The 27,183-nt window shown below is 33.8% G+C and overlaps 1 pseudogene; it reads right to left on the reverse strand.

Moving 5' to 3' along the window:
- Positions 1–27,183, reverse strand: part of LOC111370006 — a 75,619-nt pseudogene that overhangs the window by 10,115 nt on the left and 38,321 nt on the right.

Raw genomic sequence — 27,183 nt, forward strand, 5'->3', positions numbered from 1 at the left:
TTATTTTATCTTTCATATATGCTATTTTCTTGAAATAGTCTTTAATTAAGTGATGTGTTTACCACAGTCGTAGAATTAAATTTTCCTTTACTCTTTCCTATATTTTTTTTCTTTTCCTTATGTTTTCTGTTTTGTATTTTTCTTTCTTACTAATGTTACTTGAGTTAAATTTCTTATCACTCAATTTTACTTTCATAACTAATCCCTCACTAGTCTTATTCTCATTAAAGTCTAATTTTGACTCTAATTCTTTATTTCTTAATGCCGATGTAATACTTTTATTAGTTGAAAACTTCCTGAAGACACAACACTTCGTATGCTCGTATGTTAAATTTTGGGGTGTCAAAATGGAAATTATTGAATTAAGTATAATAAGCTATGTAATTGAGTTGAATGAAAGAAAAATTAGCTCAAGTGATAAAAGAAACCTTAGAAATCGCTTAAACATGAAAGGATTAAGTTTTGGTATCGCATATTTAATTATTGAAATTACTTAAAATAACTAATTGTTAATCTAAAAATTATATCATATTTCAGGTGGTGATACGGACATCGGGACAGCTTACCAACCAAGTTGATTTTGAATACATAGTTATGTGAATGGAAAAAACTTATATATTTTTAAAAATTAATATATTAATTATGCTATTGCATTATGTGTAATTATATGAATTTCTGGTACAATTATATGATTATTATGAAAGGTTCTTCCATTATGATATATGTGAAATCATTAAGTTTGTACATGGATTAGTTATGAACTGGAATGTGACATTTGACATTGAGACCGATCAAAAAAGTACTCATGATTATATACTTCTTTTGGTTCATAGAGGGACCTTGGTCGTATTCTATCCTACACGGAAGGGTATTGACCGTATATATATAGTTCATAGAGAGGCCTTGACCGTGTTCTAGAATTGATTAATTGAGGTCTTGAGACTGGCTTTCATTCACGAAGGAGGCCAAAGGCCCGTGGCGAAAGTTTCTAGCCTGAGGAGTAGATTACAGATTACAGTTAGAAGGCACATTTTTGGTAGATTACATGTGGTGTGATGAGACGATATTATGAATTTGAGTTGAGCATTATATCATTACTCTGAGAATACATACTTCAGCGTTATAAGGATGTCTCCCATCTTGACAATCATTTTATGCAAATTGTGAGCTGTCAATTGATATAAACTTGATTTCGATAAAAATGTATAGATGGAAAAGTATATTTATTTTTATTTTCAAACTTCTCCACTTAATTTCAAACATCTTCACTCACTGAACTATCAACTCATATATTTTTTCTCATTTTTCTTATTAGATAGCAGTTGAGTATCTAGGCATTGTTTGGAGTTGAGTCTTGATTTTGGAGTAAGAGCCACGCAACAGATTTTGCGAGTATGACTCACTTCATAGAGCATGTAGTCAGTATTTTGGGACGATGTTCATGTCTAGATGTAATTTTGCATTACTTGTAGATAATTATGGGGCTCACTATGTATTTTGTATCTATATGTACATTTCGTGTTGTTATTTTGATAAAATTTGAGATTTCGACTTATCCTCATTGTGTTGTGTTATATTTTGGATTTGTGCATTGTGGATTAGAGGTCTGTTAGTCCTATTTAGTGAGGAAATAATGTTGAAATTCTTTTAAAAACAATTTATAAACAGTTGCATATTATAATTGTAATAGCCTTAATGGTGGTTCCAATTTTTAGTTGGTATCTATCATCGGCACACGTCGCATTCTAGGTCCACTAGAGTTACTTGAAGTGGGGCATGTCAGTTTGGTATTAGAGCATACTTTAGAGTCCACAAGTTTGCATTGTACATACTTACATTCTGATGTTTAGCATATCATGCATAACTATAGGTAAGTCATGCCTCATTTTGGGTAAAACTCAATGGCTCCAAGATATGTTGCCCTAGTCTCACATTGCTCTTGATAGACATGAATTGAGAGAGTTCGAGAGAATAGATGAATCAACCTATAAACCTCCTGAACAACGGGGACAAGAAAATGTGATTGGAAATGATCCTATGGCTATTGAAAAAATTGATATTGTGGTTGTCTCTGCTATTCATAGTACTAACAAAGATTTCAGTATTGAGAGGACTACAAAATTAGGGGCTAAAGTTTTCACCGGTACAGTTGATCCTGCAGTTGCTCAGGCATAGATGACCAAGATAGAGAGGGTATTTGATGTTATAGGTTGGCCAGATGATCGAAATTTATGTCTTGCCACTTTCTTATTAGATGAGGGTGCATGTGATTGGCGCCAGTCAGTACAGAGCACATATCGAGACCCTTCTGTCATCACTTGGACAGATTTAAGACATATCTTTTACAATGCCTATTACCCTCGTTCCTATTAAGATGCAAAAGCATGAGAAATTTTTGAAGCTAGTACAAGGGTAGATGACTGTTGCAGAATATCAGGTGAAATTCATTGAACTTTCAAAATATGTTTAATTTTTGGTTAGCAACGAAGGTGATAAATGCAAACAGTTTGAAAATGGCTAAAAAGAAGAGATTAGATCAGTAGTGACAGCTGTAGGCTGGAATGAATTTGGCGAATTGGTGAGATCAGCTTTGAGAATAGAAAGGAGCATTTTTGATAGACTGATTGGGAGAGAACAAACAATGTTAGAACAAGCAGTAGGTAGACATTGACGGGTGCTTCTAACTATAGACCACCACAGAAGGACAATAGAGGATTTTGACTTAGTGTGTCCAGTTTAGGCCATTTCAAGCCCAGATCACGTGGAAGTCAAGAGTCTTAGATTTAGTCCTAGTACTGTGCAACAGCCATTGGCCAGTCACACTCATACTCAGAGTTCTTCCCAGAGATTATTTTCTCCGAGACAGGGCAAGAGTTTTACTAGTACCAGATTTCCTTATTGCTAGCTATGTGGAAGATCTCATCCTGGAGAGTGTTTAAAGTTCAATGGAGTTGGTGGTTGCTATCGTTGTGGCCAAGAAGGACACCTAAAAGGGAATTGCCCAGTTGTATTCTAGGAGAGTGGCGTAGCACAATGGATGTTTCTTCAGCAGAGTATTGGTAGTACGAGATAGAATCTGACTCGGAGAGATGATTTGGTTAACAAAGTAGGTGCAAATAGCGTGGTCCAGTCCAATATTGCAAGTGCAAAATTGAAAGGTCAGGCAAGATGACCAAAGACCTGAGACAAAGTTTTTTCTATGACTCAACAAGAAGCAGTTGAGTCACCAAATGTTATCGTTGGCATGTTGCCTATTTTTGATAGAAATGCTCATATTTTGATTGACCCTGGATCTACACATTCTTATATGTCATTTGCATTTGCTTTATATGCAAATCAAAAGCCAAAACCTTTAGGCAACTGTTTGGTAGTGAGTACACCAATAGGTGAATCACTATTAGCAGATTATCGAGATTAAGGGATTAATGTAAAGGAGCAAGAACTGAAGGCAAATTTGATGCCTCTTAACATACGTGAACCTAGTTGATTCGTGCTGTTAAGAGTTATCCACTTGGTGGATGCTCAATGTTGATGTAACTGCAGGCACGACAAACAAATTTGGACTTCTGTTTACTTTTAGTGATTTGTTTATGTCAGTAGATGTGTAATGTTATGTTGGGCTGTGTGCCCATATGGTACAATTTGCTGATGTAAAAATAACAATATTATTATATTGAATAAAATTATGTTTACTTTATTGCATTTGTTTATTATTAAGCATGCGAAATTAAAGTGCCTGTGATTACTTGTGATAATATGAGTTGGGTACTTGAGCTGAGATGTACAGTGTGACACAACTTATATTTTGATCATAAATAATTTCACAATCTATGTATAAGGGTTGTCACCTTATATTGGAAGGTTCTAGTGTTGGTCAATTCACTATTCGGGTTTGTGATTTCTCCTTATCACAGAAATAGTTAAAGGTTACACTAGTATACTTGGAGTGTATTGAATGGACCGCGTGTCGAATTTAATTCTATAGCATGACTGTGCAGAGAATCAAATTATACTTGACCACTGTGTATTTCATCTGAATCCCTTGACGGGATTATGCATAGCTTTTCGCGATTTTAATTGTTCTTTGATTCATCTATGGGTGAGATCAATTTGATAGGTGAAATATATCTTGATGAGTTGGGAACTTCAGAATGAGCGGAGTAGAGAATATGAAAAATGGGTAGAGTCATTACTTAAGTATTTTCTGTTGAATGGTTAAAATCTGAGCTCAGTATTTAGCAACGACTAAACTTTGACTTCTGTAATTAGTTCACAGGACCGTTGAAGAAAATGAATCTTAAGTTAGTGAGAATAACTAGAGAGGTAAAATGGTCATTTATTCTTGTACCTAATTATCACATCTCAGACGAGGATAAAATACAGACACAACAAGTTAGAGGAAAGTATTACAGATCTATTGACTTTTATGATCTTATATATATATATATATATATATAGTTATATATATATATATATATATATATATATATTTTTTCAGTCTTTTGCCTTTAGTGAAAAAAGCAAAGACTAATAATAATTAGATTGGGTGGTCTATGGTCAACTAGATATGATCTAATTATTGGAGTTTGGATAATATATATCCGATCAGGTCCCTATGGTAGCTCCATAAAGTATTGAAACTTAATTACGACAATTATAATAGTTTTGGGTTTAATTGTAATTACAATAAAGTTTTGTACTTAATTGTAATTACTACGAAAGTTGTAAAGTTAATTATAATTGTAATTGAAGTTCTAGGACTACACATGTAATTAAATGTAAACTAATTGGAATTGGAGATAAATTAAAACTCCTACTTAGATTTTAATTAACTTTTGTTTGAATGTGGAATTAATTATTATTGCACTGAAATTGTATCGTCTTTTTCTCTATAAATAGAGACTAGATGGACAAAAAAATACTCCAATACTCATAATACATAATTCCATAGTATTCAAATTGAGAAAGAAAAAGAAAGGGGGAAAACATTTATTTTCTTGATTTCCAATTGTCCAAATTCAAGAATTAATTTCTGGATTAATTAAAAGAAGGTACCCGCACGCCGGTGTAGTTTTTGCGTTGAAAAATACCATAGAAGGTTTGAAGCACCAAGATTCTTGCAATTAAAAGGGTCGAAAGTTCGTGGTTCAGAATTAATTCAAAGGTTGATCATTGAACTTAGGTAGAAGATTCAAATCATTATTTTTTATATAACATACACGTGAGAACATCTAGACGATCCCGTTTATTGAATTAAAATAAATTTTTAATATCTGGATAATTTCACTTCTGCATTCTAACAACTAGTATCAAAGCAATCTAGATCATACAAGTGCTTGTTATTTCTGAATCTTGATTGCATGTTCTAGTCGAGCGATATCTAGGAATTTATTATTATGTGATGATTGAATGGTTGGATTCTTTTAAATTGTAAACCAATTATTTGTGGCCAGTCTTTGATTGTAATTTGTTAATTCGAGTTTGTGATAGGATAGGTGGATTACGACTCTATTATCTTGATTTAATTTTTTGTTTCAATTAGATTCAAAATTGTGAGCCTACGAGACATCGGAATTATGTAAATCTTGTAATTATTGAATCTTGTAAGTTGATTGAAAATTGAAGACAAAAACTTGAAGACAGGGATGTAAAATTTGTATTTATTTAAAAAATCACACAAAAACATTTTACAGATAGAATATGTCTGTTGCATGTGCAGACAGCTTTATTTGTAAATGGGATTTAAAAAAAAATTGGATTTTGAAATTAATTACAAGTGTAGTGGCAGAGTCCTTTTTGCTAATTTTTGGAGAGTTACTGTTGGACACTTGGAGATTTTGGATAAAGATTTAGATTAAGTATTGGACTTTAGTCCAATTTATTTTCTTTAATTCTTGAGTCTTTTAGGGCCACAAATAATTGTTACTTTTATCGCTTTATGGATGCTTTAAATTGTTGTTTGAAATATTGTCATTCTAGTTATCATGACATATAGATTTATTTGTAACATCGCTCGTGATACTATGAATAGGATGCATATTATTAAACACAGATTTTTCTTTGATTAATTTAATTTAAATTAAATTTTTCTGAATAGAAAAATCGTAATAATTAACTGTATATTAATTTATTTAATATGAACAGTTGGTAATTATTTCAAGTAAAATCCATTATTTTAAATGATTGAGTGGAAGAAGATGTTTATTTAAATAAAAATCAATGGTGTCCTTTGGTCAATTCATAAGCAAAGTAACGCACTTGTCTCGTATCGGTAATGCAACGAACTCCTTATAGGAGGGTCGCGTGGTTCACGTTGCTTGATTAGATTTCTATTTAATAAGATTGTCTAAATAGAATATAATTTGTGATTATGCTATAGATGGCGAAATTATTTTCAAGTATTTAGAAATTGAGACAAAGGTTGTACACTCAAATCAAGATTATCTACGAACCTCCTATAGAGGCTCTCGTTTATAATTTTGGTGACCAAATAAAATGATGCTAGGCTTAATATAGACATTTCTTGTCAGATATATTTTTGTTTTAGTGGGAGCGTCTCAACTTAATCAGTGGACATATTGACCTTTCCTATAGAGAGGCATGTTGGATCATAGGGATCAAGTCATTGTTGTATTATTGTAGTTAGATGGATCTACATATGCATTCATGCATCATATGCTAAATTGTTATTCACTACTCAATTTTAATATGTAGCAAATGGTTATTTTTTAGAAAAATATCTCTCAACTCTTTTTCCGTTATTCTAAAACAAAACCAACTTGTTTATTATTATCATACTGATATTATGTTTGATTGGGTGTTTTGTCTAATATGGATATCACGTTTTACGTTGGTAGTTCTACTTTATTACTTTTTTTTTCTTTTAATCTTCACGTGATATTGTTGTTTCCATGTGTTTCAAGAAACGGATTTGAAGGATATTGAAGTAAATTATTTACATTAAATTGTCGGGTAGATTTTTTTCTTTGACTTTAAAATAAAATATTTTGTCACAGAATGCCAAGGGGGAGATTGTCAGGTCCAAATTATATAATTGGCATCTCTAAATTTGTAATTGATAATTTCCTTAGTCAAAATCCTATTTTAGTTAAATTGCATTAGGAGTTAATTGAGTTGTAATTAAAGTCAAAATAGTTAAGGGTTGATAGTATAATCCTTGGAGTAAAATATGTTAAAACAGATCACATATAATCAATAAAATGCAATTAGGAGTCAAAATGTTGCACAAGTTTTGCTCCAAATTCTCAATCATAAGTTGCGACACATTTTCAACATAGAAAACATTCGAATTTGAAAAATTCTATCTTCTAGAAGAATTGTAAATATTTGAATTAGCTTACCGACGTACTTTAAATCGCCTCAATCGGATATCAGAAGAGAAAGTTATGACGAAAATATTGACTATTACTTAGTTGCAACTCGCTTGGCGCTTGACTGGCATGGTTATTCGAGGAATAAAAAAAATTGATTTTTCAAGTTGATTTTGAGTTCCTTTTCATCCAAAACTCTACCTATTATAAATGTATACCCTATGGGATGTCTAAAAGTTTGCTTGAACTATATTTTGATAATAGAGATCATTCTTTAAGTGTTGATTTCTTGATTTAACCACAATATTATTTCTTCATTATTCAACCCATATATTGATCCAATTAGTAGAGCCTTGTTGTAACTTAAGAGTTTGTTCTTTGAAAGTCAAAAATATATTTCAATATCTCTTACATGACTCTACAAGATCAAATTCCACGAAGAAAGATCCTTGGTCCAACACCAAAACAAAAGAGTTCCGGAGTTTTGGAAGAGACGCTTGGAGTTCTAGCACTTGAGAATGATGTTTGTTCTTGTTGATCCACGTGAAGAGAAAAGTAGCTCAAAGTTCTTAGAAATGCAGGGGTGCACAAATGAAGGAGTTCGTTAGTGATTTACAAATTAGATGTCAAAGTCAGCTAAAATTTAACAGTGTCGAGACTTATTGTAAGTTAATTTTTCTAGCGAATTTTACTAGCAAGTTTGTTTGGAGGTTTTTTATCCAGTTAGGAATTTTAACCTTAATGATCATATTTGGTGTTATTTACTTTTTATTGCTTTTGATCATAATGTTTTGTGATTATTTAAATATATAAATTAATTGAATTAATACCCTAGTCATCTAAAGATAGTAATAAGTGACTTGTTGTTTGTTTTTGTTTTAATTCAGCATTTGTGTCTAAACTATAAGACAAATCTAATCTTTCAAAAATTCCAAAACAATTGTCCATTCAACCTTATCAAGGGGCACACACGCATTTAGTAAATCTCCATAGAAACCACCTTCAACATAATGTCATAATAATCAAAATCTGGCTGCTATCAAAGTCTGGATTTATTAATTTAATTAATTAATTTCCCTTATACTTGTTTACCAACCTGCTCATCAGCTCATGTATTTGCATTGGGGATGAAATATTTTATACATCTCTAATTATTTATTTCGAAAGCTATTAGACGTTCACAAGGACCATGTGAATTATTAACAATGAACGTTCTTTGAAGTGACCTAGAAAAGCCTATATATGACCAATTCGAAAATAAGATTTGATTAATTCTGTAACTACATATTAGTTACCAACTCTCCCTTTGGCACGTTCCAATCAATGAAAATCTACATCGTACCGATTATTTCTTTGGCTGATTATGAACATGATAGTTTTAATACTTTATCAAATATTTCTAAAATCTAGTTTTTCTGTATTTTCTAGTCAACAGTCTTACAGAATCGAAATCAATTTTTCAAGGTTCTAATAGACAAATATTTATAACCTTGTATTGTTTTTCCAATAAGTAGTTTGTAGACCATATTGGAAAGCTTAATTTATCGAATAAACCCCATTTGTTATTTTTCAGTATGTATTTCAAAGTCTTCATTATCCTTTGTTTGCAATAAGGAGTTGAAAGAAATTCAGATGGAATATATATATATATATATATATATATATATAAAAGACTTTTTATTACTTGCCATTTTCTTCTTACCACAAAATTTTATTACTTGTCATTTTCAAAATTTTGCTACGAATTAGTTTCAGAGCATAGAACAGTAAAAAATTATATAGTTTATTAAGAGCAATTATGATCGACCAACACCAATGATGATTGTGCTCCATACTACAAGCAAACATATATAAAAACAAAATAGAGACACCTGACTTTTCACCCGTCTCATCTTTGAATTATTTACAACTTGGCCCCTGAACTTTCACTTCATTCCATTTTGATCATTTTTCGCTCTTTTTCTCCCAAATTTCACTGTATTCACCTGTTTGTAATCTAAATCAAAATATAAGGGTACTCAGTGCATTTAATCGTCAATATATCATAATAATATAAGTATAAATGTATGAATTATTTAACAATTTGTGATATTTTCACGCCCCCAACTTGCTTATTGCTAGACTCTAGAAATTTAATGCAAAACAAGACAAATAAACGATTGGGTCATGCTACAATTTAAATTGTTAAGTTCCAATTTAACCACAATTCATGCCCTTTTTCAAACTCAACACCACAAGATGTTAACAATGTCAAGATCATCAGAATATCAAAAACACTTACAAAATATGTGAGTGTATGTCAAGCCATAGCCATCTTATAGCAAACCTTAACATATGCAACATCAAGTATGTCGCGAGCTAAAGGTTCGGCCCCATAACTCATGGGTATCAAAGTGTTTAGTGTAGGGTCTCCCTCTATTGAGTTGAGAAAGATATTCATTCAAAACATGAAGGCTTAAACATTTATGAACAAGCAACAAGCAAACATTGATCATATGATAGGTGCTTTATCAATTGAGAATTCATCAACTTTTTACCGCAACCTTATTTGGGATTAAAACAGCCAATGCAAAAGGGTTGTAATGAGGGTTAAGTTGAGTTATATGAAAAGAGGGGCAGAAAAAATTCAACGACTTCCAAGTACATAATTAGGCATTTCAATACCTAACATCAGTCCTCTTTTTCTTTTCTTCCTTTTTCCCTTTTTTTTTTCATTTTTCATTTCTCATTTTTCTCTCTCTTTTTTTATTTCAATTTTTTTTTTTTTCAAATTCCCCTTCCATTTGTGTTTTCTCAATTCACCGGAGCACTTATCAACTCTTATCCATTTCTTCGTTACTATTCTTCTCAAATAAACATTTAATACGTACTACACACTTGGAAGCGTTAAAGATAGAAATAGATGTTTATGGGCTATTTTCCAATGTGAGGAGGTATGGATAACATAGATGCATAGAAAGAAATGGTTAAATATGTGTATTGGCTCAAAGTGGCCACTAAAGTGTTAAAATCATAAGAAAAATTGGCTTGAAAGGCTCAAATTCAATCCTAAGTTGACTGTCATCATTTTCCAAGTATGATACACCGTCTTACCACAGATCATGTAATGTTATTCTCAAAAGAAGTTTTCAATTCACAAATTCAATGATTGCCTATTACATTTTTAGTATATTATGGCTCTCAATCCTCGCCAATTCTCACATGAAAATTTCAGCAAGAGACTCATCTAACTACATGTGTCAAACTACCATCTTACCACAAGGCTTGTGTGCACAAAAAAGATTTAGCAAATGTCCAACATCTAGACTCTCATTACAAAAAATTAACTCATAGTGACATATTTTATCATTCAAGGGCATAGACATACAGTAAATCTGAGACAAACAAAAATTTCCTCTCAACCCCATATGATTACGCAATAAATTATGCAATTCACAACAAAATTCAAATTGATCCCTCCCAACTAAATGTTACATTGTCCTCAATGCATAAATATGTCTTCCAAAATAAAAAGAGGAAAATAAATCACCTAAATACTGCAGTAAATCAACATAAGCTTGAAGGATAAGAAGCCTGAAGATGTCAATGGATGGATAATGCAAGGAATGAAAATAAACCTAAAGATGAATGCAAAACATACTAAGAAGTCTAAAAATTAATGTGCAGAAAGAGCGAAGTGAAAGACAAACTTAAATGATGTTAAGGATGTTAAACGGGTCTGCAAGAAGAATTTCTTCCACCGCAGGCATCTGTTGTCCATAAGCTATTTTGAGATGCTGTCTATTCACTTTGAACACTTTACCATCACTAGGATCTTTAATTTCGACCACCCCATGTTCAAAAGCTTGTAGTACCACAAAGGGGCTAGTCCACCTAGAATGAAGTTTTCGTGGGTGCTTATGGAGTCTAAAATCATACAAGTACACCTTTTTTATTTGGTTCAAAAATCTTTCTCAAAATGTTTTTATCATGAAATTCTTTCATTTTTGCCTTGTAGATTCTAGAACTCATAAGCATCATTTCTCAAATCTTCTAGCTCAATCAATTGAAATTTCCTGAGCTTACCTCCCTCTTCTAGATCGAAGTTAAAATGTTTAATAGCCCAATGGCTTGGTTCTCAAATTCTATGGGTAAATGGCAAGGCTTTCCAAAGATGAGTCTATATGGTGACATGCCGAAAGAGGTCTTAAAAGCTATACGGTAAGCCCAAAGTGTATCATTTAACCTTACAGATCAATCTTTACGATTGGGGCTCACCGTTTTCTCCGAGATTTACTTAATTTCCCTATTAGTCAATTCTACATGTCCAGTAGCTTGGGTGATAAGCAATCAAAATTTTATAAATAACCCCATACTTTTTCATTAACACCTCAAATGAATGATAGCAAAAGTGTGTGCCTCTATCACTAATAATAACACGTGATGTGCTAAATCGAGACAAAACATTTTCTTTGAGAAATTTAACAACCATTTATTGTCTTAGCCCTACATGTAGTTGCCTCTACCCATTTAGGCATATAATCTACTGCCACAATAATATATAGGTAACCAAAAGAAGATGGAAAGGGTCCCATAAAGTCAATTCCCCAACAATCAAATATTTCTATTACCAAAATGGGGTTTAAAGGGACATATTACGTCAGGACACAGCACCTAACTTTTTGCACCTTTCACAATATCTACAATAAGCATTAGTATCTACAAACACGGTGGGCAGTAAAAACCACATTGCAAAATTTTTATCGCTGTCATTTTAATAGAAAAATGGCCACCACATGCTTAGGTTTGATAGAAATTAAGTATGCTTGGTATCTCTTTATTGGGAGCACAATGTCTCGAGATTTGATCGGTGTAGTACTTAAATAAACATAGGTTATCCTAGTAGAAATTACATACCTCAACCAAGAACTTTCTCTTATCCTATGCACTCTACTCCTTTGAGATTTCACCTGCAGCTAATTAATTTACAATGTAAGCAAACCATAGTAGAGAAGAAACAAAAGAATAAATTCTCATATGAAAATTCATCTCTGATTGGTAAGGTGTTTATATTGTCTTCAAAGATCAGCATTGACAAATGGTTTTCTACGACATTCTCTACTCATTTCTTATCTTTGATGGTGATGTCAAACTCCTGCCATAGCAAAATCCACCATATTAAACACGCCTTAGCATCCTTATTTGTAAGAAGATACTTAAGGGCTGCATGATCTGTGAAAATTGTAATAGGAGAGCCAATCAAATAAGATCGAAACTTATAAAGTGCAAAGGCTACAACTAGTAACTCTTTTTTAGTTGTGGAATAGTTTATTTGAGCACTGTTTAGAATTCTACTAGCGTAGTAAATTGCCAAAGGCTTACCTTTACTTCCTTGTCCAAGTACAGCACCTACTGCATAATCACTAGCATCACACATAATTTCAAACGGTAATGTCCAATCAAGTGGTGGCATTATAGGTGCGAAAGTGAGTTCGTTAATCAGTGATTTAAATGCCTCTTGGCATTCAGAGGTCCATTCAAAAGTGGATTCTTTACTTAGAAGGTTACACAACGGTTTAGATATGGATGAAAAGTTCTGTATAAACCTCCTATAATAACCTGCATAACCTAGAAATGATCTGATGTCCTTCACTATCTCAAGTGTAAGCAATTTAGAAATTAGTTCAATCTTAGATTTGTCGACCTCTATCCCTTTAGAATAAATTACTTGTCCTAAGATAATTCCTATAGGTACCATAAAATCACATTTCTCCCAATTTAAAACTAAACATTTTTCCTCACACCGGGTCATGACTCTCTTCAAATTCAATAAACATGCATCAAACGAGACTCCAAACATAGTCAGGTCATCCATGAAGACTTTCATCCAATCCTCTACCGTTTCACTATGTATGCTTGTTATGTATCTTTGAAATATAGTGGGGGCATTATAAAGTCCAAATGGCATTCTACGAAATGCATAAGTACCAAAAGGACAAGTAAATACGGTCTTTTCCTTGTCTTCTAAGGCTATTTCAGTTTGATAGTAACCAGAGTAGCGATCTAAAAAATAGTAAAAGAGATCGCTAGCCACATGCTCTAGAATTTGGTCTAAAATGGGGAGGGAAAAGTGGTCCTTATGGGTGGCAGCATTCAACTTCCTATAATCAATACATATGCACCATCTAGTCAATATTTTTGTGGGGACCATTTCACCTATTTCACTTTCACCACAGTGACACCTGACTTTTTAAGGACTAGTTTTGTAGGACTGACCCATTTACTATTTGTAATCGGGTAAATGATACCTGCATCTAATAGTTTTAGCACCTCATTTTCACAACTTCTTTCATCATGGGGTTTAGCCTACGTTGTGGGTCTCTTCTAGGGGTGACTTCTTCCTCTAGGTAAATTCTATACGAGTAAATTAGAGAACTAATACCCTTAATGTTAGCTGTGGTCCAACCTAATGCAAATTTATGCTCATTCAAAATGCTCATAAGTTTCTTAAATCGCAATGCATCCAATTCTAAAGATATAATTATAGGATAAGTATCACCTGGTCTAAGAAATTCGTGTTTGAGTCCTGGAGGCATCGGTTTCAACTCTGGTTTAGGGCTCTCAATGCTTAATGGTTGCTGTCCTCCCATCCTTTCTTGTAATTTTTCAAACTGGGTTGCTATGGTGATGTCCCATAATCCTGAAATTTCGCAAAAATAGCACAAGTATTAGCATACTCTTCATATTTAAGGCTTGTTGGAATTCAAGAATTTAAAAGAAAAAAGTTCAAGGGGTCAGAATCAGTAGTTGTAAGTACTTCCTCTTGAGTGAGTGCCTCAATCATATATGTGTGACGACACTCATCATTTTTCATTGGTTGCTTAGTGATGTGAAAAATATTGACTTCTAAATTCATATTCCCGAAAGATAATTTCATTAGATTGTTCTTGCAATTTATAAGAGTGTTAGCTGTGGTAAGAAAATTTCTACCAAGAATGAGAGGAATTTTAGAATCAACATTTACGTCAACCTTTAGATCCAAAACTAAGAAATCAACGGGGTAGTAAAATTTATTAATTTGAACTAACACATCCTCAACTACTCCCCTAGGACTTATAGTGGACCGATAAGCTAATTGTAGAACCATAGAAATGGGTTTTATCTCACCTAGACCTAACAACAGGTGTATCGCATAAGGCATGAGATTGACACTACCTCCTAAATCAAGAAGAGCTTGTGCAAACTCATGGTTCTCGATGATGCAAGAAACAGTAAGACAGCCAGGGTCATTATATATCGGTGAGATCCTTTGTTCTATCATAACACTCACTTGTTCAGTCCAGAAAGTAGTTTTCTTGCCATTTGTACATGAAATTATTTCTTTCGATTTAAAACTACCGCATGTGTACGATTCATTAACAAGTAATAAAGTGGATTAAATGAGTCCGAATATCGTCCCACAGAGATTGATTAGTTCAATTTTATCTATCGTCGCCTTACCCGAAACAATAGAAATTCTTGATATTTTTGCTAACTAAATTATGATTTAATAACCTACTTATAAATATAAAGCCTATATTAACTAAATTAAATGCGTGATTATAACAAAATGCAAGTTATATAAAAATATGATAACGAAATGCGTACTAGGATCCCGAATCACCTTATATCAATCCCCTTTAATCCGAATTTTATAAAATTGACAACACGATTCAATTATGAAGACCAATATTCCTAATTTGTTTAACAATCTCTCTCGAGTAGAATTATACCTATTTTTACATGCGATCCGACTATATTTTTATGACGGATGCGAACATATAAAAATGCATTAAAGATTTATGAATACTTAAAGATCACGTAAAGCATAGCGGTATATTTATATCCCTTATCGAATTTCACGACAATTAACATAATGACTAACTTATTTTCCATCTCTCGAGGGTAAAACAAGCCGCAAATCTCATACAACTGTTGCGCACATAATTGTAGAGAAAATAAAATCCATGCCAATCATTCAATAATTAAAAACATGTTTTAACATCAAATAAATAAAATTCAAGATTAAGGGTTCATAATATAAGGTTCATCGCAAATCCTAGCACATAAAAATCTAGCCTAACATGGTTAAAATAAAAGAATACATCAGATTTTGGATAAAAAGCATCACCGTGTTATGAAATCTTGAAGCTTTTTGTGTAAATCTTCGTTCTTCCACTCAAAATCTTCTTCAAGAAGTGTTTTTCTGCCTCCAATCCATTCTGCCTCTTTCTAGACGTCTTTTGGTATTTATATCGCGTGAAAATTAGGTTACCAAAAGAGTTTCGATCATATAAGAAAATTGCAGAATCGGCCCCCAAAATATACCTATGCGACCGCATAGTACATTTCTATGCTGTCGCATAGAGTAAAAAAAATTTGAGAAAAAATTCTCGGGAGGCTTCTATGCGACCGCATAGTTATGCGATTCTTTCCGCTGGACAGTTTTTAGTATTTTGATTATAACTTTTTCTCTTGATCTCCTATTGAAGTGATTCAAAGTTCATTGGACAGAAAACTCAAAGTATACACTTTTAATAGAAATAGGATTTCTCAAATTCTAATGTTTACTATGCTAAAAATGGATCTCAAGTAGAGGCTAAAAATCACGAGCATAGTTTTTTCGCTTGAAAGTTGATAATTGATAATACTTCGATCATATTTCACCTCTTTGACTCCTTTCCTCACCCGATTGACCTCTAAAAATCTTGAATCTTCATTCCATTTCCCGTCTCATCTATGGATTATTTGCAACTTGGTCCCCGAACTTTCAGTTTGATTCATTTTGGTCTTTTTTGCTTGTTTCTTTTATTTCCATCATCTCATAATATCACCAAATTGGTACTTAGTTCATTCACTTCCTTGATTAGTCCTTCAAACCATCTTTTGGATGACTGCACTTTGGTCCCTGAGCAATCACTTTGCTCCATTTTAGTCATTTTTCGGCTCTTTTCTCTTGAATTCCACCATTTCCATAGAAACACCTTCATTGCATGAATTCAACGAGATTAAGTCACAATTTAAACATTTTGCTTGTAATTAAGTCATGTTTGTGATCTAAAGAAGTGTGCAAAAACACACTTATCAAACCCCCCAAACTTGAACTATTGTTTGTCCTCAAACAAGATAGTGATTTAATTCTGAACATACATGGCTTAATACCCTGCCGTGGCTCAGGATTGGACTATGTATTTGATTTTATGAAAATTTACCAGTTTAAAAATGACATCAACCTTTACTTGTTAAATGCATACTTGACGTGTGTGTGTGAATTCATGCCAACATTTCAAATTCATGATGGGTTGTGTCCCAACCCCAAGTGGTCAAATATATCCTTACTCGCTCAAGAGATACACAATCCCTAAAACTTATTCTTTTCACTCAATTATCCTGAGGTTGTGTTTTAAAATTAGGAGTTTACATAGCTGTAGTCCTCACCCTGTCGTAGTTTGGATTAATCTCACTATCACAAGTTTACATTTCAACAAGTGAAGGCTCTCCCAAGTTTGATTGCTTCAACACTCAAGATTAAAATAGGTTACTTGCCTCGCCTGAAAGGTAGAGTTTCCTCAACCAAATGTCTAAGTGCTTTTCTTCATGTTATTGTGTCTCTTTTGTTTTTCTCACTTTCCAATTTTATTATTATTTTTTTATATCATCTTCTCATTTACTTTCTATATAACCCCTTTAGTGAGCTTTAGGCCGATGACTCCCAAACCAATTGGCTTTAGGGCACTAGGTTTTAAACCCTTGCATGCTTATTCACTTGGGTTATAAAGGCTCGATTAGATGACTTTTTATTAACCTCTTTCTCTCTTACTTTCTATATGACCCCTTTAGCGAGCTTTAGGCTGGTGACTCCCAGGCCAGTTGACCTTAGGGCACCAGATTTTGAAATATCCTTACATGCTTACTTGCTCGAGTCATAAAGGCATGAAAAGAAGTGTCTTAGTCTCACAAATTAATTTTATGACCTTATTGTTCTAGACATTTAGTTTTCAAAACCAACCCCTAATTTAAGATTTTCACCTAATTTTCACCTCACTGGTCTAGGCAATCCACACAATAAAATTCATGCACGGAGCCCGCGCTCATCTCAATGCCCCCCTATAATAGCTAAACCATCACCAAACTGTCTTAAGATAGTTTACGGGTTAATTCAATAGAGGGTTGTCATTCTTTTCCTACTTTATGCTCAAAATCCAGTCATTTATCTAACATGTCAAGCATGAATAGCGTACATAGATAATGTCAAGTGTTGCATGAACAAGTATCAGTTAGTCTAATTAATACCAAATCCAAAGTTTTGCAGTTTAAACAAGTCCAATAATAACATCATAGCTAGCAAGGTTATCAAGCCCACACAAACATGCATGAATTTTTTTTTAACGCTCATCTTGCATACATTATGCAATAATGGAATACAGATACTAATGAACGCAAATAAAGATTTAAAATTATGTCACCCCTAAACTTAGTTAATACATTGTCCTCAATGTAAGATTAATGAAAGATTAAAGACATAATTTTGCCCTCATTGTTGAAATAAAGTAGAAATTCAAATACATATAATTGAGGGACAAAATAAACTGAAAGCACAAGAAATGGGATAACTAGTACTCCCCTAATTAGTATGGAGGTGGTCGAAAATCAGGACCTGCAATGCCATATGTGGAGCCGACCTTCTCGTTTCTTATTGAGGTCTTTTTGGCGACATCCTACAAAAGCACAAAGTATGTGTATTATATCTTATGGTGATAATTGATAAACTTGGGTGTGCATGAAGGAATCCATGTGATGCACCATTCCCCCAAACTTATTTCAAGTTGCATGTGTACACTGTTGCCGTGTAAGATGCATAAATTATATCTCAATATAAAGTTCATATCACAAAAATGTGAATCACCAACAAAGTTTAGCTCTAATCATGCACTTTGTTCAATTTGACCCATGACTGACTAAAACAGGACTTCAACCTTTTGACTCGTGCTCAATGCATTGGGACTCGTGTGGATTGTGCTTAGGCTATTTATTGACATGCACGGATGAATGATGACCTAAACTAATAAAAATGTTGAAAACTTGAAAAACTCCTAGACTAATGCAAAATGAAATAAATAAAGGGTAGATATGTTGGGTTGCCTCCCAATCAGCGCTATTTTATAGTCGATTGCACTTTAAATATGGCTTGGGAGGTCCTGCATAGTTTGCTCAATATGGTCTTGTTCCGCACTGCAGTTATCTTCCGAATTTCATCCCTATCTTTCAAGTGGTTTGTCTTTCTCTACTCATCCGTATGGAATCCCACATTGAATGCCTTAATCTCCTTTGAATCAATAAGAACGGATGGAGAGTGTACTATACAGGCCTCATGAATGTTTGGCTATTTCTTCAACTCAAAATTATAGAGGATTCCTATGTCAAGCACTTCAATCTGGAAACAACTTTCAGGCTCGTTGGGGTATTTCGTTGCCTTGAAAACATTAAAAGAGACTTCTTCCTCCCCCAGCCTCAGAGTTAATTTTCCTTGATGCACATCTATGAGGGCTCTTGCAGTAGCCAAAAATGGTCGTCCCAATATGATAGGCACGTCCCTGTCTTCTTCCATATCCAAAATCAAGAAGTCTGCTAGGAATATGAGTTTATCCACTTTGACCAATACATCTTCAATAATCCCTCGTGGATGTGTAAATGATCGATCAGCTAGCTATAGAGATATTGTGGTTGCCTTAGGTTCTCCCAATCCTAATTTCCTGAAAATAGAGAGTGGTATCAAGTTAATACTCGCACTGAGATCACACAATGCTTTATCAAAATAAAAATTACCAATTGTGCAAGGGACAGTAAAACTCCCTGGATCTTTCAGTTTTGGTGGGAGCTTTTTCTGGATTCTGGCACTGCATTCCTCCGTAAGCATTACTGTCTATGGTCCTCCAACTTGCGTTTGTTTGCTATAATATCTTTGAGAAACTTCGCGTAGCTAGGCATCTGGAATAGTGCATTGGCTAGTGAGATGTTGATATGGAGCTTTTTGAAGACTTCTAGGATTTTTTTGTACTATTGCTCCTTTTTTGCTTCTTCAATCGCTATGGAAAGGAAATCGGAGGCTCGTATGGGTTGACTGTGACTTTGGCCTTATCCTGTTACTTTTCTGAATTTTCCTTTGGAGTTGATTCCTTTACAACAGTCTCTTCTTCAGCAGGGGAAGATGTCTCTCCAATCACACCCGGTCTCTTGACATGGATTTCAGGCAATTGTACTCCACTTCGAGTTGTAATGGCCTTGGCTTGCTCTTTGGGATTGATTTCTATGTTACTCGGCAAGTTACCTGGCGTTCTACCAGTCAATGCGATGGCCAACTGCCCCATCTGAGTTTCCAAATTTTTGATCGCTGCATTTTGATTTTGAAGTGTAGCTTTGATTTTCTCCATGAATTTTCCTATCATATCTTCCAATTGAGGCCTCTTCTTTTGTTGTTGAAATTGTCCCTGTGGCCTATTTTGATTCTGGTTGCTCCAAGAGAAGTTGGGATGCTTCATCCAACTGGGATTGAAATTTTCTCCATATTGATTGTGTTGTTGGTGTTGTCCCCACTGTGCATAGTCTGCTTGCTCAATTTCTTGCATGAGTATTGGGCATTCCGATATTTTATGCTCAGCTCCACATTCGTCATAATTGCTCTTCTTATCTTGTGCTGCTTGTGATATGCTTTCCACCTTGTGATACAGAGAGTCGATTTTTGCAGATATTGCTGAATAAGTATCCACCTCATAGACACCCGAAGTTTTCCTTGGAATCGCCCTCTTAGAAGACCACATGGCTGATGTGGTAGCTATTCTCTCAAATAATTCCAATGCCCCATCAACTGTTTGTGTGGATATTGAGCCATCTGAAGCTGAATCCACCATGCTCTTGTGGTATGGAAGTAACCCTATGTAGAAGAATCAGATTTGGGTCTTTTTATCAAACCCATGTTGAGGGCACTTCCGGAGCATGTTTTTGAATCTATTCCAAGCTTCGTCAAATTATTCGATTTCTCCTTGAATGAATACTGATATGTCATGTCTCAGCTTCGTTATCTTGGCTGGGGAGAAAAACTTTGTGCAAAATTTGTGTGCCAACTCGTTCCATGTAGTGATACTTGCAACAGAAAGTAAATCTAACCATTCAAGTGCTCTGTCTTATAGCGTATGTGGAAACAGCCTTGGCCTAATAGCGTCTTACGAAATCCCTTGGTATCTGAAGTGTTGACACATATCCAAAAATTGAGATATGTGTGTATGTGGATTCACCTCGGCTTTGCCATAAAACTGGTGTCCATTTTGAAATAGATGTATCACATTGGTCTTCAACTGGAAATTTGGTTGCCCAAACGGTGGATACACTATGCTGGATTGACTTTGAATTACATGAGGAGTCAAGAAATCTCCCAGAATCTCATTTCCTTCACCCAGTGCCTCTCCTTCATTAGCTTGAATAATGGGATTGTTTAGTTTGTTAGCCATTTGTACTTGTGCTTCTCGGTGATCTCTTTGTAGTCGATGAAATGTGCGCTCGATTTCAGGATCAGCTGGAACCAATTCTCCTCCAATTGATCTTGACATGCAAATCTGAGAAACAAAACCAGTACGAGCATTGAGATTCAAGCAATTTAAATAACTAAAACACAAATAAAAGATAATAACCTAAAATAAAAATGAAAACAAAATTATACTAGCAAAATAAAAATTGAAGTTTGAATTAGTGACTCGAGAAATTAAATTAAACTAAACTCAATCCCCGGCAACGGTGCCAAAAACTTGTTCACGAAATTATTTTTTTTGATTTAAAATTACCGCAAGTGTACGATTCGTTAACAAGTAATAAAGTGGATTAAATGAGTCCGAATATTGTCCCACAGAGATTGATTAGTTCAATTTTATCTATCGTCGCCTTAACCGAAACAATAGAAATTCTTGATATTTTTGCTAACTAAATTATGATTTAATAACTTACTTATAAATATAAAGCCTAAATTAACTAAATTAAATGCATGATTATAACAAAATGCAAGTTTTATAAAAATATGATAACAAAATGCGTACTAGGATCCCGAATCACCTTATATCAATCCCCTTTAATCCGAATTTTATAAAATTGACAACACGATTCAATTATGAAGACCAATATTCCTAATTTGTTTAATAATCTCTCTCGAGTAGAATTAAACCTATTTTCACATGCGATCCGACTATATTTCTATGACGGGTGCGAACATATAAAAATGCATTAAAGATTTATGAATACTTATAGATCACATAAAGCATAGCGCTATATTTCTATCCCCTATCGAACTTTATGACAATTAACATAATGTCTAACTTATTTTCCATCTCTCAAGGGTAAAACAAGCCACAAATCTCATACAACTATTGCGCACATAATTGTAGAGAAAATAAAATCCATGCCAATCATTCAATAATTAAAAACATGTTTTAACGTCAAATAAATAAAATTCAAGATTAAGGGTTCATAATATAAGGTTCATCGCAAATCCTAGCAAATAAAAATCTAGCCTAACATGGTTAAAATAAAAGAATACATCAGATTTTGGATAAAAAGCATCACCGGGTTATGAAATCTTGAAGCTCTTCGTGTAAATCTTCGTTCTTCAGTTCAAAATCCTCTTCAAGAAGTGTTTTTCTACCTCCAATCTGTTCTGCCTCTTTCTGGACGTCTTTTGATATTTATATCGCTTGAAAATTAGGTTACCAAAAGAGTTTCAGTCGTATAAGAAAACTGCAGAATCGGCCCCCAGAATATACCTATGCGACCGCATAGTACAATTCTATGCTTTCGCACAGAGTAAAAAAAAATTTGAGAAAAAATTCTCAGGAGACTTCTATGCGACCGCATAGAGTTTATACTAAGTGACCGTATAGTTATACGACTATTTTCCCTGGATAGCTTTTAGTATTTTGATCATAACATTTTCTCTTGATCTCCGATTGAAGTGATTCAAAGTTAATTGGACAGAAAACTCAAATATCTACACTTTTGATAGAAATAGGCTTTCTCAAATTCTGATGTTTACTATGCCAAAAATGGATCTCAAGTAAAGGCTAAAAATCACGAGCATAGCTTTTTCGCCTGAAAGTTGATACTTGATAATACTTCGATCATATTTCACCTCTTTGACTCCTTTCCTCATCTGATTGACCTCTAAAACTCTTGAATCTTCATTCCATTTCCCGTCTCATCTATGGATTATTTGCAACTTGGTTCCCAAACTTTCAGTTTGATTCATTTTGGTCCTTTTTGCTTGTTTCTTTTATTTTCATCATCTCATAATATCACCAAATTGGTACTTAGCTCATTCACTTCCTTGATTAGTCCTTCAGACCATCTTTTGGATAATTGCACTTTGGTCCCTGAGCTATCACTTTGCTCCATTTTAGTCATTTTTCGCTCTTTTCTCCTGAATTCCACCATTTTCATAGAAACACCTACATTGCATGAATTCAATGAGATTAAGTCACAATTTAAATATTTTGCTTGTAATTAAGTCATGTTTGTAATCTAAATAAGTGTGCAAAAACACACTTATCACCATTGTGTCTCCTTTTCGCAGTGCACAAGTCTTTAAAGTATTTAGCATATGTAGGAAACTGTGAAATTACATGCAAGAGAGTTAGATTGATTTTTACTTGCCTAAGGTGTTCTAGAATTTCACTATGTTGACTAATATATTTTGGTGTGAGCTTAAGAGCTTGAGGAAAGGACACTCTAGATGGATTTCCTACAACCTTATCATTAGGACTACTTTCTTGATACTCGCTAGACTCCTTTTCATTTTTCCTAGTTTTGAGTATTGGTTCTATAAAATTTCCAGATCGAGTGATGATGGCATTCACTTCCTTAAGATTCTTTCTCCCAACTTTGAGGTTTGTGCCAAGTGTTGTCTCTTAGGATTTGGTTGAGCTTGAGCAGGAAATTTCCTTTGTTCTCCTATAGCTAAGGCGTTGGTCAATTTAGACATATGATTTTTCATTTTCATGTTTTCCACAATTACTTGAGTGATCACAGTCTTAAATTTTTTATTTATCTTACTCTATGCCTCTATGAATGCATGTAGGGTATCTTCTAAGGAGCTCCTAGAGGACGTGGGTTGATATGAGGGTGTAGTTTACGCTCTATTCGATTGTGCAGTTGCTGGTTGTCAGATTTTCAGCTGAAATTGGGATGATTCCACCACCCTGGATAGAAAGTTTCAAAGAAAGGAGAGTAAGGCTTTTTGTACATACCTAAGGCATTACATTGTTCCTTATAAACCCCCCTCATCTCAGTCAAAATGGTGCACTCTTGAGTTGGGTGATCTACTCCACCACACACAAAACAAGGTCCTAGGGATTCAACACAAGAAACAGTTTGTGTAGGCTTCAAATCCTTAGCATGCAAGGTTTCAAGTTCTCTAGTAAGGGATTCCACTTTGACACTAAGGCTATCCTCTTCTCTAAGATGATAACTACCTATACTAGTGGGGTTTTTTGTGGGTCGTGACCTATTAGTACTTTTAGTGGCGCTAGTTCCAGTCCAAGTATGAGCCTTCTCAGCTAACTCATCTAACTACTCTATGGCCTCATCCTAATCTTTTTGCAAGAAATCACCATTACACATCATCTTAACAAATTGACTCTCCCTAGGGGTTAATTCCACATAGAAATAACTCATTATACACCAACTCTCATAACCATGATGGGAGCAAAGGGCTTCTAGTTCTTTATATCTTTGTCATGCTTGGTATAAGGTCTTGCTATCCTTTTGAATAAATGAGGAAATTTGTTTCTTAAGGGCACTAGTTTTATGATGGGGAAAATATTTGTTGAAAAATGCTTGAGTCATTTCGACCCAAGTGCCAATCGAACGTGGTCTCAATGAATACAGCCAGCTTTTTGCTCTTTCTTTAATTGAAAATGAGAAAAATTTAAGCCCGACTGCATCTATTGTACCACGTTGATTGTGAAAGGTTGCAACCACGTCCTCAAATTCCCTAATATGCACGTATGTGTTTTCATTGTCAAGTCCATGAAAAGTGGGAAGATGTTGAATCATTCCTGGTTTAAGCTCCATACGTGGCATATTAGGTGAAAACATCATGCATGATGGTGTAGATGTGCATGTGGGATGAAGATAATCCTGTAACGTCCTATAAGGCGCATCCCCATGCTCACTATCAGGCATGGTGCTATGTAATGTGATGTTCGTGGCAATAGATACAGTATCAAAGAAAGGATTATAGAGAGATTCAAACATTGTATAAGGTTCCGCAGTAGAACTCCCTTGATCGCCTCGAATCCTACTTATAAAACAGCAAAAACAAAGAAAATGTGTTAAAACAAAATAAATAAATAAATAAAAATAATAACAATGAGAAAAATTGAATCAAGTAAAATTAAAAGTAAATGAATGATATTACCCTTTTTCAGTTGATCCCTTGGTTACTTGCACCGTCTCCCTGACAACAGCGCCAAAATTTGATTACGTCCAAAGAATAACACAGTAGTGGTAGTACAGCTTTAGGGTGTCAATTCCATGGGGAGATGAAAAATCACTCAAAGAATCCAAAAGATGAATGTTCTCTCGAAATGTGTAGTGGGATTTATTTATTGATAAGAATGAAATTTAAATATCAATGGGTGAAGTAGTGAAATGCCGAAATTTCCTCAATTGGTTTGGATCATTCAACATTATCAATTCATACTTATAATTCAATTAAAAAAGTTAAACTTAACTCTCTAATTGGAAAATATAACTTTAAGCACCAATTCAATTCAACAGTAATTTTAAAGATTAAATTTTCTAAAATACATTTCCACATTTAATTATTGAAATCAAATTCAAAAGCGACCATATACATCAAGCATATGGCATTACAGAATCACCCAAATAACATTAATTAATTGAAATTAAAATTCAACAAATATTTCAATTCGATAGAAAAAGCATGACGGAATCTATGAAAAATCTAATAAATGTTAAACCAATGTCAAATCACATTCAAGATATGAAAATTTAAATCCTAGAATTGTTTAACAATGAAAATACTAGACTACATTAATTAAAGGATGTTGAAATCACCAATATCGATTGAGTCCCTTCATGGCTCCAACAAAATTGTTAGTTCTCCATGGAGTTTCTTGTGCCAAAGTTGAGAGAAAAGTGTATGGGGGCGTTCTGTTGCGTTCTAGGGTGATTTAGGGTTGTGGGAGATTAAGTTACCATAAGTGATTGGACGGAATTAGGAAACCAAAAAATTCATGCCGGGATTGTACTTTGCAATCGCAAGGTACAATCCCATGTGGTCATATAGTTCACCAAAAAATGGCCTTGTGAATCTCTGAAAATAACCATGCGGTCGCATATATTTTAAACCATGCGACCGCATAGTTATAATGTTTTCCCACCGGATAGCTTTTAGTATTTTGGCCGTAACTTTCTCTTTTGATGTCTGATTGAAGCGATTCAAAGTGCATTAGAAAGCTAACAAAAAAGATACACTTTTTTCATAGAATAGCTCTTTCAGAATTCAAAAGTTTACTAGGTCAAAAATGGATCACAATATCTGACTAAAAATATGGAACATCTTGTGCAGTTGAAAATCGATTTGTGAAAATGTTGTGGTCATATTTCACTTCTTTTGACTTCTAATTACAACCAATTGACCCCTAGCATTGTGAAATCATCATTCCATCACCCCGTCTCATCTTTGGATTATTTTCAACATGATACCTGAACTTTCAGTCGCTTCCATTTTGATATTTTTCGTCTTTTTCTCCCAAATTCCATTGTATCCATCCATTTGCAACCTAAATCAAAATATAAGGGTACTTAGTGTATTTAGGCATCAATATATCATAATAATACAAGTATAAATGGATGAATTACTAAACAATTTGTGATATTATCATGGCCCAATATTTTGAACCAAATGAATGACTTATCAGATTTTATACTTATGGCTGCAGAAGTTTTGCCACTAGAGATTTAGCTTGCATAGTTTTAAATCCGGTTAATTTTAAGCGTGGCTATTACTTTAGATAATTTAAGAAAATTTTGGTATAACATTTATGAATTCTTGTATCACATCTATCGTCTAATTCTCGTACGATATACCTGATTTCTTTGTAGGCCATGAATATATCTATCAACTTTTCATACCAGAATGTGATTAGTGTTCAATAAATAACAGGTTTAACGGTCTAATTTCCTTAATTTGGCAAGTCATCATTCCCCATTTGTACTTTCCCACCGTTTGTATTTACTAGTTTAGTCAGCCTCTCTCTAACAAGACTCATACAATCAGAATTAAGTGTCCATTCTTTGATACTTCTGCTGAAGCCACTATGACAACCATGTTCATCTCTTCACCATGTTACAAGCTATAGTTGCAGATCCATCTTAATTTATTTTATCTTTCATATATGCTATTTTCTTGAAATATTCTATAATTAAGTGATGTGTTTACCACAGTAGTAGAATTAAATTTTTCTTTACTCTCTCCTATATTTTTATTCTTTTCCTTATTCTTTTCTATTGTGCATTTTTCTTTCTTACTAAAGTTACTTGAGTTAAATTTCTTATCAGATGATTTTACTTTCATAACTGATCCCTCACTAGTCTTATTCTCGTTAAAGTCCAATTTTCACTCAAATTCTTTACTTCTTAATGCCAATGTAATACCTTTATTAATTGAAAAGTTCCTGAAGACGCAACACTTCATATGCTTGTATCCTATTTTCTTCACCAGTGAAGTTTGTAAAATCCAATGGCTCAAACCAAAAAAAAAAAAAAAAAA

The sequence above is a fragment of the Olea europaea genome, chromosome 21 (genome assembly GCF_002742605.1).
Source record: "Olea europaea var. sylvestris chromosome 21, O_europaea_v1, whole genome shotgun sequence".
In the NCBI taxonomy this organism is placed as follows: domain Eukaryota; kingdom Viridiplantae; phylum Streptophyta; class Magnoliopsida; order Lamiales; family Oleaceae; genus Olea; species Olea europaea.